Genomic DNA, 12,067 nt, shown 5'->3' on the forward strand with positions numbered 1-12,067 from the left:
GAGGTCTTGGTCATTTCTGGGCCTCAGTGTCCTCCCATGGAAAATGGGCTGCTGACAGTGACACCCTCAAAGAGGGTGGCCCACAGACGGCCCAGGGGAGTGACCCAAGCTCTGTTTGCCCGGAACCGGGCAGACCAGTCACCTTCGGGGAGGGGCGGCAGAGCACGGCCTACAGACTTCCTCTGGCTTTTACAAAAACAACAGAGCCAAAAATACTACAAAACCACACCGTGCATCTGTGCAGCCACCGAGAGCTGTGGCAAGCAAATGTGCATCCTGGCCACTGGGGTCCTCTGTGGCGAGGCAGGATGTGGGGCTCACAGCATGTGACAGGCACCCGGCTCGGCCCTGGGGCCCCGGGGGCTGGTTCCCAGAGAGCCTGCAGCCTCTGAGTGACTTCCATGGAATACCGGAATGTCGGACAGAGGGGGGCTCACCCCTCCTGGAGTGAATGTGACTCTGGGTTTGTCCCAACCAGGGCCCCCGTGCACAGTGGGGTTGTTTTTATCAAAATACCACCCCCTTCTCAGTCAGGTCCCTGCCCTGACGACTTTTCCTTGTCAACGCAGGAGCAGAAGTGCCGGCATGAGCATCATCAAAGTCTCACTGCTGCTCTGGCCGGGAAACCATAGCCGAGGATCCCATTGTACGGATGGACAAACTGAGGCCCAGTGAAGGTAAAGGACTTGGCCAAACTCACACAGTGTGACGTGGCAGAGCCAGACCCAGAATTTTCCAGACTTCTGGACGAGGACATTAGTGAGCTCGTGGTTTCCAAATTTTCTTTAAACTAGAACCTTCCCCAGGCAGAAACTAGCTATTGAAACAGCATTTCCAGTTGAGGCGGGGGTGGGGCCCCCAGCCCAGGTGCTGGGGGCTCACTGCCACCCCCCCCCCCGAAAGATGGCTTGAAACCCAACGCCACACCCACCTCTACCCCGACTCTAGAGTTTTCTCAGCGGACTCAGGAGACCAAATCAGGCAGTTCATCTGCTGTCATGTTACTAAGTGGGGCTTGCTCATTCTCAAAAGATTTTCAGAAGCAGATTCTAGGAAATCTGAAAACAAGTGAGTGAGGGCCTCGAGGGTGAGGAAACGGGCCTCTCGGTGACGGGAGAGGGGAAGCGTGCCAAGCAGCAAGACCAGAAAACGGCGACGGTCCGAGTCATAGTCAGGGTGCAGAAAAGGCTGCTGCAGGTTAGCCCCTGGCCAGGCGCCGGCTTCAATGTGGAAGGAGGGCGCTGGGGGCCTGGGCTGGTGCCAGCCCCGGGCTGGACCCCACCTCGGCCACCTGCCCCACCTCCTTCCCACCGCGAGGTCAAGGATCCTACTTTCCGAATCACAAAAGGCATATCCACTGTGTAAATGGTCTATAGGTACAGTCTGCCCACGAAATGTATGACACACTTTAGGACGGGTCACACAATGCATTTCTCAGGCTGCATGCGCTGGTGACTTGATGCGTTTAAATGTAGCAGAAAGGGGAAACCCTTGATGAACCAGAACTTTCCAATGATTTGAGGAACATCCCATTCCCTGAGCGCGGCCCAAACACATGGGATTAGGTGCCTTCAGGGCACCTGGGGGGCTCAGTCAGTTGAGCGTCCGACTTCGGCTCAGGTCATGATCTCACGGTTCGTGGGTTCGAGCCCCGTGTCGGGCTCTGTGCTGACAGCTCGGAGCGTAGGGCCTGTTTTAGATTCTGTGTCTCCCTCTCTCTCTGACCCTCCCCTGCTCACGCTGGCTCTCTCTCTCTCAGAAATAATTTTTTTAAAAAAAATTTTTAAAAAGAAAGAAAGGACCGCCTTCAAAACATCCTGTATGTCTAGGGAGCCGACTGTGTCCCGGGCAGTTGGAGGCACCAGGAGAGGCACGCACGAACTGGGTCACGGGTCCCCCACACGTGGCTGGCGGGGGACAACCCTTTCAACGCAGTTTAAGGCAGAGAAAATAAGCAATTAGGAGCACAGGATCTGGAGGGGTGCCTGGGTGGCTTAGTCGGTTAAGCGTCCGACTTTCCCTTAGGTCATGATCTCGCGGTTCGTGGGTTCGAGCCCCGCGTCAGGCTCTGTGCTGACTGCCAGCTCGGAGCCTGGAGCCTGTTTCAGTCTGTGTAACACCCACTCACTATGACCCAACCCTGCTCACGCTGTCTCTCTCTCTCTCCTAGAAATAAATAAAACATTAAAAAAAAAAAAAAAAGGAGCACAGGATCTGGAGTCACAGAGAGCTGGGTTCAAATTCCAGCCACTTACCAGCTGTGTGGTCTTGGGGAAGTTCCTTAACCTCTCTGAGCCTCAGTTTCTTCATCTGAAAGACAGAAAAAAAAAAATACTCAGACCTACTGCAGGGAGAAGGCATGAAGATCTCTCCAGACTATGCCAGCAGCAAGCTAAGCTCACATACCCAGTGTTCACAGGAAGCACTATTTTGACGGCAGAGGCCCATCTGGCCAACAGAAAGAGAACAGTCACCTTCAGAGCGCGGGGTCAGGGCAGGGGAACTGAGTGGGGAGGCTGTGTGCTCCAAACTGCGGGCGAGAGCTGTGTACCGCCCGATCTGAGACCACTTCCTGCCCCAGATCAAAGACCAGGGGCCAGAGGGCGCCTCGTTCGGAGATCTCTGGTGCGCCTGGCTGGGTCCACACGTGCTGTGCAACCCCATGGCAGTCAGTCCCCAAGGCAGCTCTGGCCTCCCGTCAGACTGGGGACGGGGGTGGGGGGGAGAAACTGAGGCTCAGACACACAGAGTGGCTTGGTGAGGCCACAGGAGCAGTGAGGGGCAGCGCGGGGCCGGAGGCTGTTCTTCCCTCATGATGGAAGACAGGCCGGGGCAGGAGGCATCTGCAACTGGGCTGGTGGTGAGTCCAGGATCATGTGGTGGCAGGGGAGGGTCTGCCTCTGGAACATTCTAACTGGCAGGAATCAGACAGCAGGGCATTTTGTGAAGGGCGATGTTACTTGAATCTGAGAATCAGGAAGTATTATTATTATTCTGGATTTTTTCCTAAATGCTCAGTGGAGGGGGGGCCCTCCCGAAACAGGACTAAGGGCAGATGAACCCCCCCCCACCATGGTACTGATAATAAGCCCTCATTTGCAGTAGCTTTGGCCACATGCCGTCGCGGCCCGTCACCTGTGAGGCATGCGAAATGCTTTCCCTCTAGGAGTGGGGATGAAGAGAAAGTTCTACGTCGTTCTAATTTTAATATGCATGCTGCCAAGGCAAGAAAAGGACTTTCTGGGTAGTCAAGACCACCTGGGCTTTCTTCACTCCCTCTCACCTGAGTGAACCCGTGCCCACGTGCCTGCGCTCGCTGACCTCTGCACGTCAATAATGGATGGCCCAGGGGCGCCCGGGTGGCTCAGTCGGTTAAGCGTCCAGCTTCGGCTCAGGTCATGATCTAACAGCTTGTGGGTTCGAGCCCCATGTCGGGCTCTGCGCTGACAGCTCAGAGCCTGGAGCCTGTTTCAGATTCTGTGTCTCCCTCTCTCGCTGCCCCTTCCCTACTTGCTCTGTCTCTGACTCTCAAAAATAAATAAAAAACATTAAAAAAAAATGGATGGCCAAGAGGCCCAGGTCTTAGTGTTACAGAGCAGCCACCTTGGCCGGCAGGAGGGAGTCAGGGCGCAGGACGGGCTGGCCTGCCTCTGACTCTCCACGGAAGCAACACGAAAGGAGACATTTTTTAAAAAGTATAAAATAGTTTAATTTGAAGTAATTTACTTTCCAGGATAATCAACGTTGTGTTCTTTGCACCCTTTCTCCTGCCACAGGTCGGGGAGCATTGGGCAGGGGACATGGCCTTGCATAACAAACACTGGGTGAGCCTCAAGGCCATCAAGGCAGTGCATCTTTCAGTGAGTCACTTTTCCACTGTGCCTCAGTTTCCTTACCTGTAATATAGGGAGAATGATAGTGTCTGGTTTCTGGGTTGCTGAAAAAGATTACGAAGGCCAACATATGTGAAGAGTTTAAACAATGGCTGGTATACAGGGAGTCCTCTCCATGGGAAAAGCTGCCATCGTCATCATCCTCATCACCATCTCCCATCTCCATCAGCACCACCATCACCATCATCATCATCACCATCATCACCATCATATCAATCGCAGTAGCATCACCATTATATCTTCATCATTATCGTATCATCACCATCATCATCACCATCACCATCATCATCTCCACCAACATCATCACCATCTCCATCATCTCCATCAACATCATCATCTCCATCAACATCATCAACATCTCCATCTCCATCATCATTTCCATCAACATCATCTCCATCATTATCTCCATCAACATCTCCATCTCTATCATCATTTCCATCAACATCATCATCTCCATCATCATCTCCATCAACATCTCCATCTCCATCATCATCTCCATCAACATCATCATTACCAACACTATCACCATCATCTCCATCACCATCACCATCTACTCTGTGCCAGATGCGAAACATCTTATGGAAAGTGTCATTGCTCCCATTTTCCAGACGAGAAAATTGAGCCTGCGAGAGTCAAAATGCACAGACTTAGTCATTGTGCCAATAATTAATTAGCAGTGAGCTGGGAAGAGGCACATGGTGCCATCCACCCACACTGCTGAGCTGAGCCGCACCACATCAACTGGAAGACTCAGAAACGCAGGCTGTCCCTATGTCCTTTGCTGGTGTTTTCCCACTGGTGGATCCCTCTGCCAACCGCACAGCCTTAGATACATCCCTCCCTAAGCAAGGCCACAAATGCATTAGAAGAAGAGACACACGTGGAGTCTGGAGTGTTCCCACTGAATCCCAATAGGTGACTCTAAGCCTGGTGGTGCTGGAGTGGCCACTCAGCATAAAAACCCAAACCCATAAACAAAACCCAGAAACTTCCGTGGACACAAAGTGGCGAGAGTGAGTTCTCCTGAGGCCCACTCACACCCAGCCCTGTTGGGCAGGGTCACTATGGTGCTTTCTTGGTGGGCACAGTAGCTGTGGCAGGGGGGCTGGAGAATCACTGCAACTTTGGAGTTTACAACAGCATCTTTGTAAAAGGAAATCTCTCGGAGTCCATCCTGGTTCTGGATGTTGCCCAGTTACCTTGGCATGGGCGCAAAAGGCCATGAGAAAATGAAAATCTGCTGAGATTTGGCTGGCGAAACCTTTGGCCATTTTCTTATTTTTTTCTAAATTCCAGTAGAGTTAACATACAGTATTATATTCGTCTCAGGTGTACAACGTAGTGATTCAACAATTCTATATGTTACTCAGCACAGCGTCATTTACAACAGCTGAATCACGGAAGTGGCCATAGGGGCCATCAACAGCTGAACAGGTAAAGCAGGTATGGTGTGTATACACAACAGAATAGTATTCAGCCATGAAAAAGGAATGAAGTCTGGCTATTTGTATAACATTTGTCTTGATGGTGGGTCCTGGTTGCCTAAGACAGTGACACACCTCAAGTCGCAGCAGGTTAGTGACACCCAGGGCTCCCCCAAACCTGGCTGGCTCCCATTAACTCCCTCCTGCTTCACTGTGGGAAAACAATAATGTATTTTCTGAGCACCTAGTTTGTGCCAGGAATTGGGAGAGGTGACAAGGACCTAAGTAAGGATAAACGGAATGAGGAATCACCACTGAAGGAAATGCCCCATCAGTACCCTTCGGGCCAAGCCACCACCAAGCATGAAGAGTAACCTGGCTCCTATTCAGTGTTTCCTTGTGAGGCCCTACGCCTCTGCGGGACGGTCCTTGGAGAGAGGGCCTATGGGTAGGTGACTAAGGTCAGGTGCAGTCACACACCCACAGACCAACGTCCTTGTAAGGAAAGGAAGAGCCGCTGAAGAGCACGCACAGCGCAACCACTACAGAAAGACCAGTGAGGGCACGACAGAAAGATGGCTGCCTACAAGCCAGGAAGAGAAGTTTCCCAAGACACCACCCTTGACGGCAACTTCACCTTGGACTTCTAGCCTCCAGAAAGTGAGAAAATAAGTTTTTGTTGTTTACATCACCCAGTTGTAGAACGTGGTTATGACAGCCCCAGGAGATTCATGCAGGGCTAGAATTTCCATCCCCATTTTACAGATAAGGAAGTTGAGGCATGAGGAGAAATACCTTCCTGAAGGCCACCCAGCTACTAAATGACAGAGCCAGGGGTCAGACCTATGCATGTGGCTGCAGAGGTCGGCAGTTTATGGCCAACTGCATGACACGAGTATGTATTTCCTGACTCCTTGCCCCCTACCTTTCACTGTGAGGAGACTGTACCTCCCCACTTCTTTGATGTTCGGTTTGGCCAGCTCTCTTGCTTTGGCCACTAGGATGTCAACAGATAGGATGTGTGCCATCTATAAGCAGAAGGCTTAAATTTGATTATGGGGGTGGGGGCACCTGAGTGGCTCAGTCAGTTGAGCATCCGACTCTTGGTTTCAGCTCAGATCATGGTCCCAGGGCCATGGGATCAAGCCCCATGTTGGGCTCTGCACTGAGCATGGAAAATGCTTGAGATTCTCTCTCTCTCCCTCTGCCCCTCTCCCCCACTCACATTCTCTCTGTAAAAAAAAAAAAAAAAAAAAAAAAACATATATATAATATAATAAACTTGATTATCATTTTTGTTTTTTTTTCAGTTCTAGCATGAGTCTGGCATGTCCTAGATAATGACTACCTTTGGCCCAGGCCTTAGAGAAAACTCAAGGCACATTGTTGAGCCACAGCCACCCTGCAACTGACCCATCGTTTACTGGTAATATGAACAAGAAACAAATATTTGTTGGACGTCACTGAGCCTATTTGGGGACTATTTGTTATGCAGCAAAGCTGACACATGTAGGGCTCATTCTGCAATTATTCAATCTCAAACCAACCAACATTCACTTTGTAAGAATGGAGTAGGAGCGGGGTGCCTGGGTGGCTTAGTCGGTTAAGCGTCCGACTTTCGCTTAGGTCATGATCTCGCGGTTCATGGGTTCGAGCCCCACGTCAGGCTCTGTGCTGACTGCCAGCTCGGAGCCTGGAGCCTGTTTCGGAGTCTGTGACTCCCTCTCTCTCTGACCCTCCCCTGCTCACGCTGTCTCTCTCTCTCCTAGAAATAAATAAAACACACACACACACAAAAAAGAATGGAGTAGATGCTGAGGAGATCTGACTTCCAGCTCTGCCATTCACTTCTCTGTGCCTCAATATCCTCAGCTGCAAAATAGGGATAATAACAGTACCGGCATCCGGAGGCTGATGCAAAGAGTCTGCAAGAGATGATATCAAGTTCTCAGCATAGCGCCTCACCTAGTGAGGGCTTGCTGTGGTTGTCAAGGATGATGTGTGATGTGTTAAAGCTGGAGAAACATGGCTGGGGTCAAATCAAGTGCTCCTCTTTCAGCACATCCTTACAGCTGGTGCTCCCTTGGCCAACCAGCATGGAGGTCTACATCCTTACAGGAGGAGGCCCAGAGGCCGGTCCTCCTCAGGAAGACAGCAGAAAGTAGGATAAGGAAGGAACAGGGAGGCACTTGGGTCTTGTGAAGGGAAAGCAGGGCTCTCCCAGGCTCAGAGTTGTTGTGGAAGCATGGGGTGGAAAGAAGGGTAGAAAGGTACCTTGAAGGGCTGGTTCCTTTTCCCCCTCTCCAGTCCCACATCACAGATGAGAAATTAAGGCTCAGAAAGAGGAGTGTCTTCCCCAAGGTCACACAGCTGGTTAGCATCAGAACTTGGACTAGAACCTTGGTCTCCTGAGATCAGCTCAGGCATCATTCCGCCGCCTCCGGCTCACTTAGGAAGAAACGAGGCTCATTCTTCATGCCGGCTTGGGAGGCAAATGTCAAGTTTCTCTACTCTCGTGGGTGGATTTACCAAAACTCAACCGCATTTCAACAAGCTTTCCTTTGAGTCACTTCAAAACACCCCCTTCTCTTTCTGGGAAAGTCAAGCCTATTCACAGACACCAGATCCTGGAACGGGCAGTGGGGAAGTCAACTGTGAATACACGTCAGAGTGTGCAATAGGAGTTGGTGTTGCCAGATCTGTTCTTTTGAGGGTCCCTGTTCACTGGTCTGCATTACCCCAAGCCTCACAACAGGCACTGTTGGGGGAAAGCTTAGGATGATAAAGTTCTCCTGAGCTGCCAGTCAAGAGCATGAGACTCGGGGCTCTGTGTCAGAGAAGAAATAGACAGTGCTGGGCAGGGAGGGCTTCAGGGAAGAGGCAACCCTGGCCCTGGATCTAGAGAGTTGGGAAGAACGTGATAAGGCAGAAGATGAAAAGAATTCCAGAGTCTTGTAGGGCCAAGTTTTGAAAGGGAGCAAGGAGAATAAATGTATCAAGTTTTTGCTTTTGGTTTTCTTTTGTGGGGTAGGTGGGGGGTGGGGAGGTTGATGTGCAGAGCTGACAATGAGTACAAGGCAGAAGAGTCCACAATTGGAACTTTCCAGGGAGGGGAACTCAAGTGAGCTTCAGTTTATTCTGAAAAATGGGGAAACTGAGGCCAACTGCATAGGCTCCTGGAGGGTAGCGAATAATAGAACACACATGGAGTATCTGGGTGTAGGCAGGCGGGTGGTTTACAGCTGCACCCCCAACACAGCAGGCCCTGCTGAGAAACAGCCCCCATCTATGGGCCTTAGAAGCAGAATTACCGGCTGCTTCTGTGCTGGGCTATCTTTTCAAGGATGTATAGAGAATGGAAGGTGGGGTAGTGTGTCCATCTGGAGCAGTATCATAATGTCCCCCTCCAAGGGGAAAAGTTGGGGAGGTTTGCTTGCAGCCCATTATAAAAGACCAAGGCTCCTCAGCTGTGAAGCAAAGCCACGGGGCTTGGAGAGCAAGTGGAAATGAAGCAAACACAAAGCTCAGGCTGTGGGCCGTGCTGTGAGCAACAAAGTCCTTTGTCTCTGATCCAGGAAACTCATGTCTTCTGCCGGCATCTGGCGTCAAGCTAAGGTCTTAACTAGCAGGTACAGTAACACCTCCAGGTTTCCTCAGTCCTTCACAGCCACTGGCCACAGGTGGCTACTTTCCATTAAAATTAAATACAACGTACAATGTAGTTCCTCAGTTGCATTGCCAAATACCCGGCACTCCATGGCCTCATGTGGTTGGTGGCCACTGGACTGGACCATTCCTGTTGCTGGGACAGTTCTCTTGGCGAGCACTGGTCTAGTAGAGAAGAGAGCAGGGTTTGGGGTTCGATCCCTGATTCTATTACTTGCTGGCTATGAGAATTTGAGCCAGTTACTTCACCTCTTGGGTTTCTCTTTCTTCATTTACGAGGCCAGAGAAACAGGGCTGACTTCATGGATTCTCGCAACTATTTGACAAGACAACCCACACAAGGTATACCCAGCCTGCGCCTACCATGAGGGCTCCCTACCCGAGAGCTAACACGTTTAGGCCTTGAGTGAATGCCAGTTCCCCCCTCACACCACAGCTGGGGGTAGTGGCAGGTGACAGGTGACATGAGGGATGCGACAGAACAGGAGGGAAGGTGGCAAAACCCCGGGGGGCCTTGGAAGCCAGGCCCAGAGGCCTGGCCTTACTCTAAAGGCAAGTGGGAGCCTTAGAAGATTATATACAGAGGGATGCCTCTTCTCCCCCAACCCAAGCTAACAGAGACAATATGGAGAGAAGAGAGGTCACAGGTTTGGGCCCAGAAGATGTGGGTGAGATCCTACCACTGCTACCCACCAGCTGCGAGGCCTCGGGCAAGGTGTTTTACCCCAAGAGCCAGGGCTTACGCCACAGCGGCATTACAGGACCCACACCGCAGGGTTACTAAGTTAAGAGAAAACACTTGCCCACGGTAGGGACGGGAAGACCAGAAAACCCGTGACTTTTCTCCTCTCTGGGCTGGCCTAGGGGACAAGAAGGAAACCTGAGTGGCACAGAGGGGCAGGAGCTGGTAACCAGGAGCTGCCAGTGACCTCCGGAGTCCCTTCGCCTGGGAAGGCAGGTTTCAGGTTTTCACTTTCTCAGCCAGGGTCAGGCTACTTAGAAGGCTCCGTGTCCCTACAGAGCAGATGCCATTGGCTCCGAGCCTGCATGGTCACTCCCCGCCCCACCCCCTTCTGTGGCCATCGACTCCTCTGCCCAACTAGGCAGGAGCTGCCTTCCACACCTGGTCCCCTTCCCCCGGGGCAGCCCCCGACAATGACTGAGGTGCCTGGGGTTACAGGATGCTGGTGTCCTTTGTCTCAGCATTGAGTCAATCCTGCGGTGGGTGGGTGGGTGCACTTCGTGCCCAGGGTTCCCATGGAGTCAGCTAAGGGTTGACTACAGCTTTTCTCCTCCCCACTGCTCTGTCCTGTTCCCCTCCCCCCTCCCCCTTCTCCTGCAGCACCTCCTTTGTAATCCACACACACCGGAATGCCTGCCTCAGGCTCTGCTGGGACAGGACTGAGTTCCCTGCATCCAGCTGGTCTGAGCCGTACCGTCAGTAAGAGGAAGCCTCACGAGGCCAATGTTCTGTAGTTCAGAGAACTTTGCAACCGCCTGGTCCAAACCCTTGGCTTCATACGGAGCAACCAGAAGCCACCACTCATTTAGCAAAGCCTCACAGGGGCCCGGAATGTGCCAGGCTCTGTTTTGGATGCTGGAGATTCAATGGTGAACAAGGCCAAGGCTCTGTCTTCTTGAAGCTCATGGATCAAATCAAACAGCAGGCCACAGCGAGCACGGCCGCAGCCCCCCAGGCCGGCACCACCTTTCACCCCGGATATCTTAACAAGCGCCAGCTCCGCTTTCCAGACGCTTCTCTGGGCTTTCCTGGGAAGGCGCCCGTCAGCCACAAGGCCGATAAATATTTCATCATCCTTCCATTTCATCCCACATCAGATGAAACACGCTGCGGGAGGCGTGGGGGAGACCTGCTGGGCGCCATCGGAGATGGGCTGAGGCAGAGGGAGGGCTTTCGGAGGGGCTCGCTGCTCTCAGATGTGGGTTCTGCCGCTTGCCTGCCAGCCAGCCTGACACCAGTACTGAAAGCACCTGGAGCCTCAGTCTCTTCGTCTGGAAAATGGGCACGTCGGTAGCCGCGACACAGTGGAGTGAGGGTGGATCACAGACTCGCACGCAGGGCACAGGCGTCTGATCTCATCACCACTGACAGCGCTGTGTGCTTGGACTTGGGGGGAGAGGGGGTTCTCCTCTGCTCGGGGGCAGCCACCACAGCCTGGGGACGAAGGGTGAAATCGCTCAGGAGGGATGGATGACGGGATGGAGTCGGGAGTCTGGGGAGGCCAGCCTCCAGTTCTTTCTTCCTAAGTCCTCACTCTGTGAAATTCCCAGTAATAACCAGTGACTTTTCCGATAGGAATTTAAGTTATCAACAGAGGTGCTCATGGCCACAGCCGACAGAGGGCAGAGAGGATGGAAACCCTCGCCATTCCCGGCGTTATTATCCAGTGCCCGAATTAAATCCTTCTGATACACCTGCGCATCGTGGCAGTAAGTACTCATCTCAGGGGGTTTTAAAAGATCAGCAGACACATCCTGAAAATTCTCATCAAGCCAAAGCCTGTTAAACACAGAGAAGCAAAGTTACGCGGGCTCGGGGCTGTCATTAGCCGCGTGCGGGGAGGTAGATACGCAGGGAATCTCTAAGTCCCTGAGGAAGTAGTGAAGATGAATACAATGGAAACGTTCTGGCACATCTAACAACACAGGACCTACTAGGTGTCCCACACTTTACATATACAGCAGCTAACACTAACTACTCACGTGTGAACTGCTTCAAACACTCGAGGTGGGTTAAGCCATTTCATCCTCCAAACAACCTAGGATTAGGGGCCCTGTGTTCCTCCCTCGTTAGGCAAGTACAGAGAGGTGAAGTCACTTGTCCAAGGTCACACAGCCAGTAGATGGCAATGTCAGTCGCTGAATCCAGGCTGCCAGGCCCAGGGCTGGCGCTGATGGTGGCATCACAGTGACTTAGAAGTCACCTCCCCTTCCCCTTGGCTACAGACCACAGACCTTGTTACAGTCACACCCACTCTTTTTTGTTTGTTTGTTTTAGCTTTTCTTTCAAAAAAATGTGACATATTTATTTTGAGAGAGAGGGAGAGACAGCATGAATGTCAG

At 52.1% G+C, this 12,067-nt stretch overlaps 1 protein-coding gene across 2 annotated transcripts in view; it reads right to left on the reverse strand.

The window, feature by feature from the left end:
* ST3GAL1 (ST3 beta-galactoside alpha-2,3-sialyltransferase 1) overlaps positions 1-12,067 on the reverse strand; it is a 93,830-nt gene that overhangs the window by 37,656 nt on the left and 44,107 nt on the right. Inside the window, exon 1 of one of the 2 annotated variants that reach the window (XM_039240193.1) lies at positions 2,256-2,296. The exons of the other annotated variant lie outside the window; for it this stretch is intronic. The gene's annotated coding sequence lies outside the window, so the exon portion shown is untranslated. Of the gene's footprint in view, positions 1-2,255; positions 2,297-12,067 lie in introns of those variants that run through there. 2 annotated transcript variants of the gene reach the window in all.

This window comes from Hyaena hyaena, unplaced genomic scaffold (genome assembly GCF_003009895.1).
Source record: "Hyaena hyaena isolate Hyena2069 unplaced genomic scaffold, ASM300989v1 scaffold_169, whole genome shotgun sequence".
NCBI classification, from domain to species: Eukaryota; Metazoa; Chordata; class Mammalia; order Carnivora; family Hyaenidae; genus Hyaena; species Hyaena hyaena.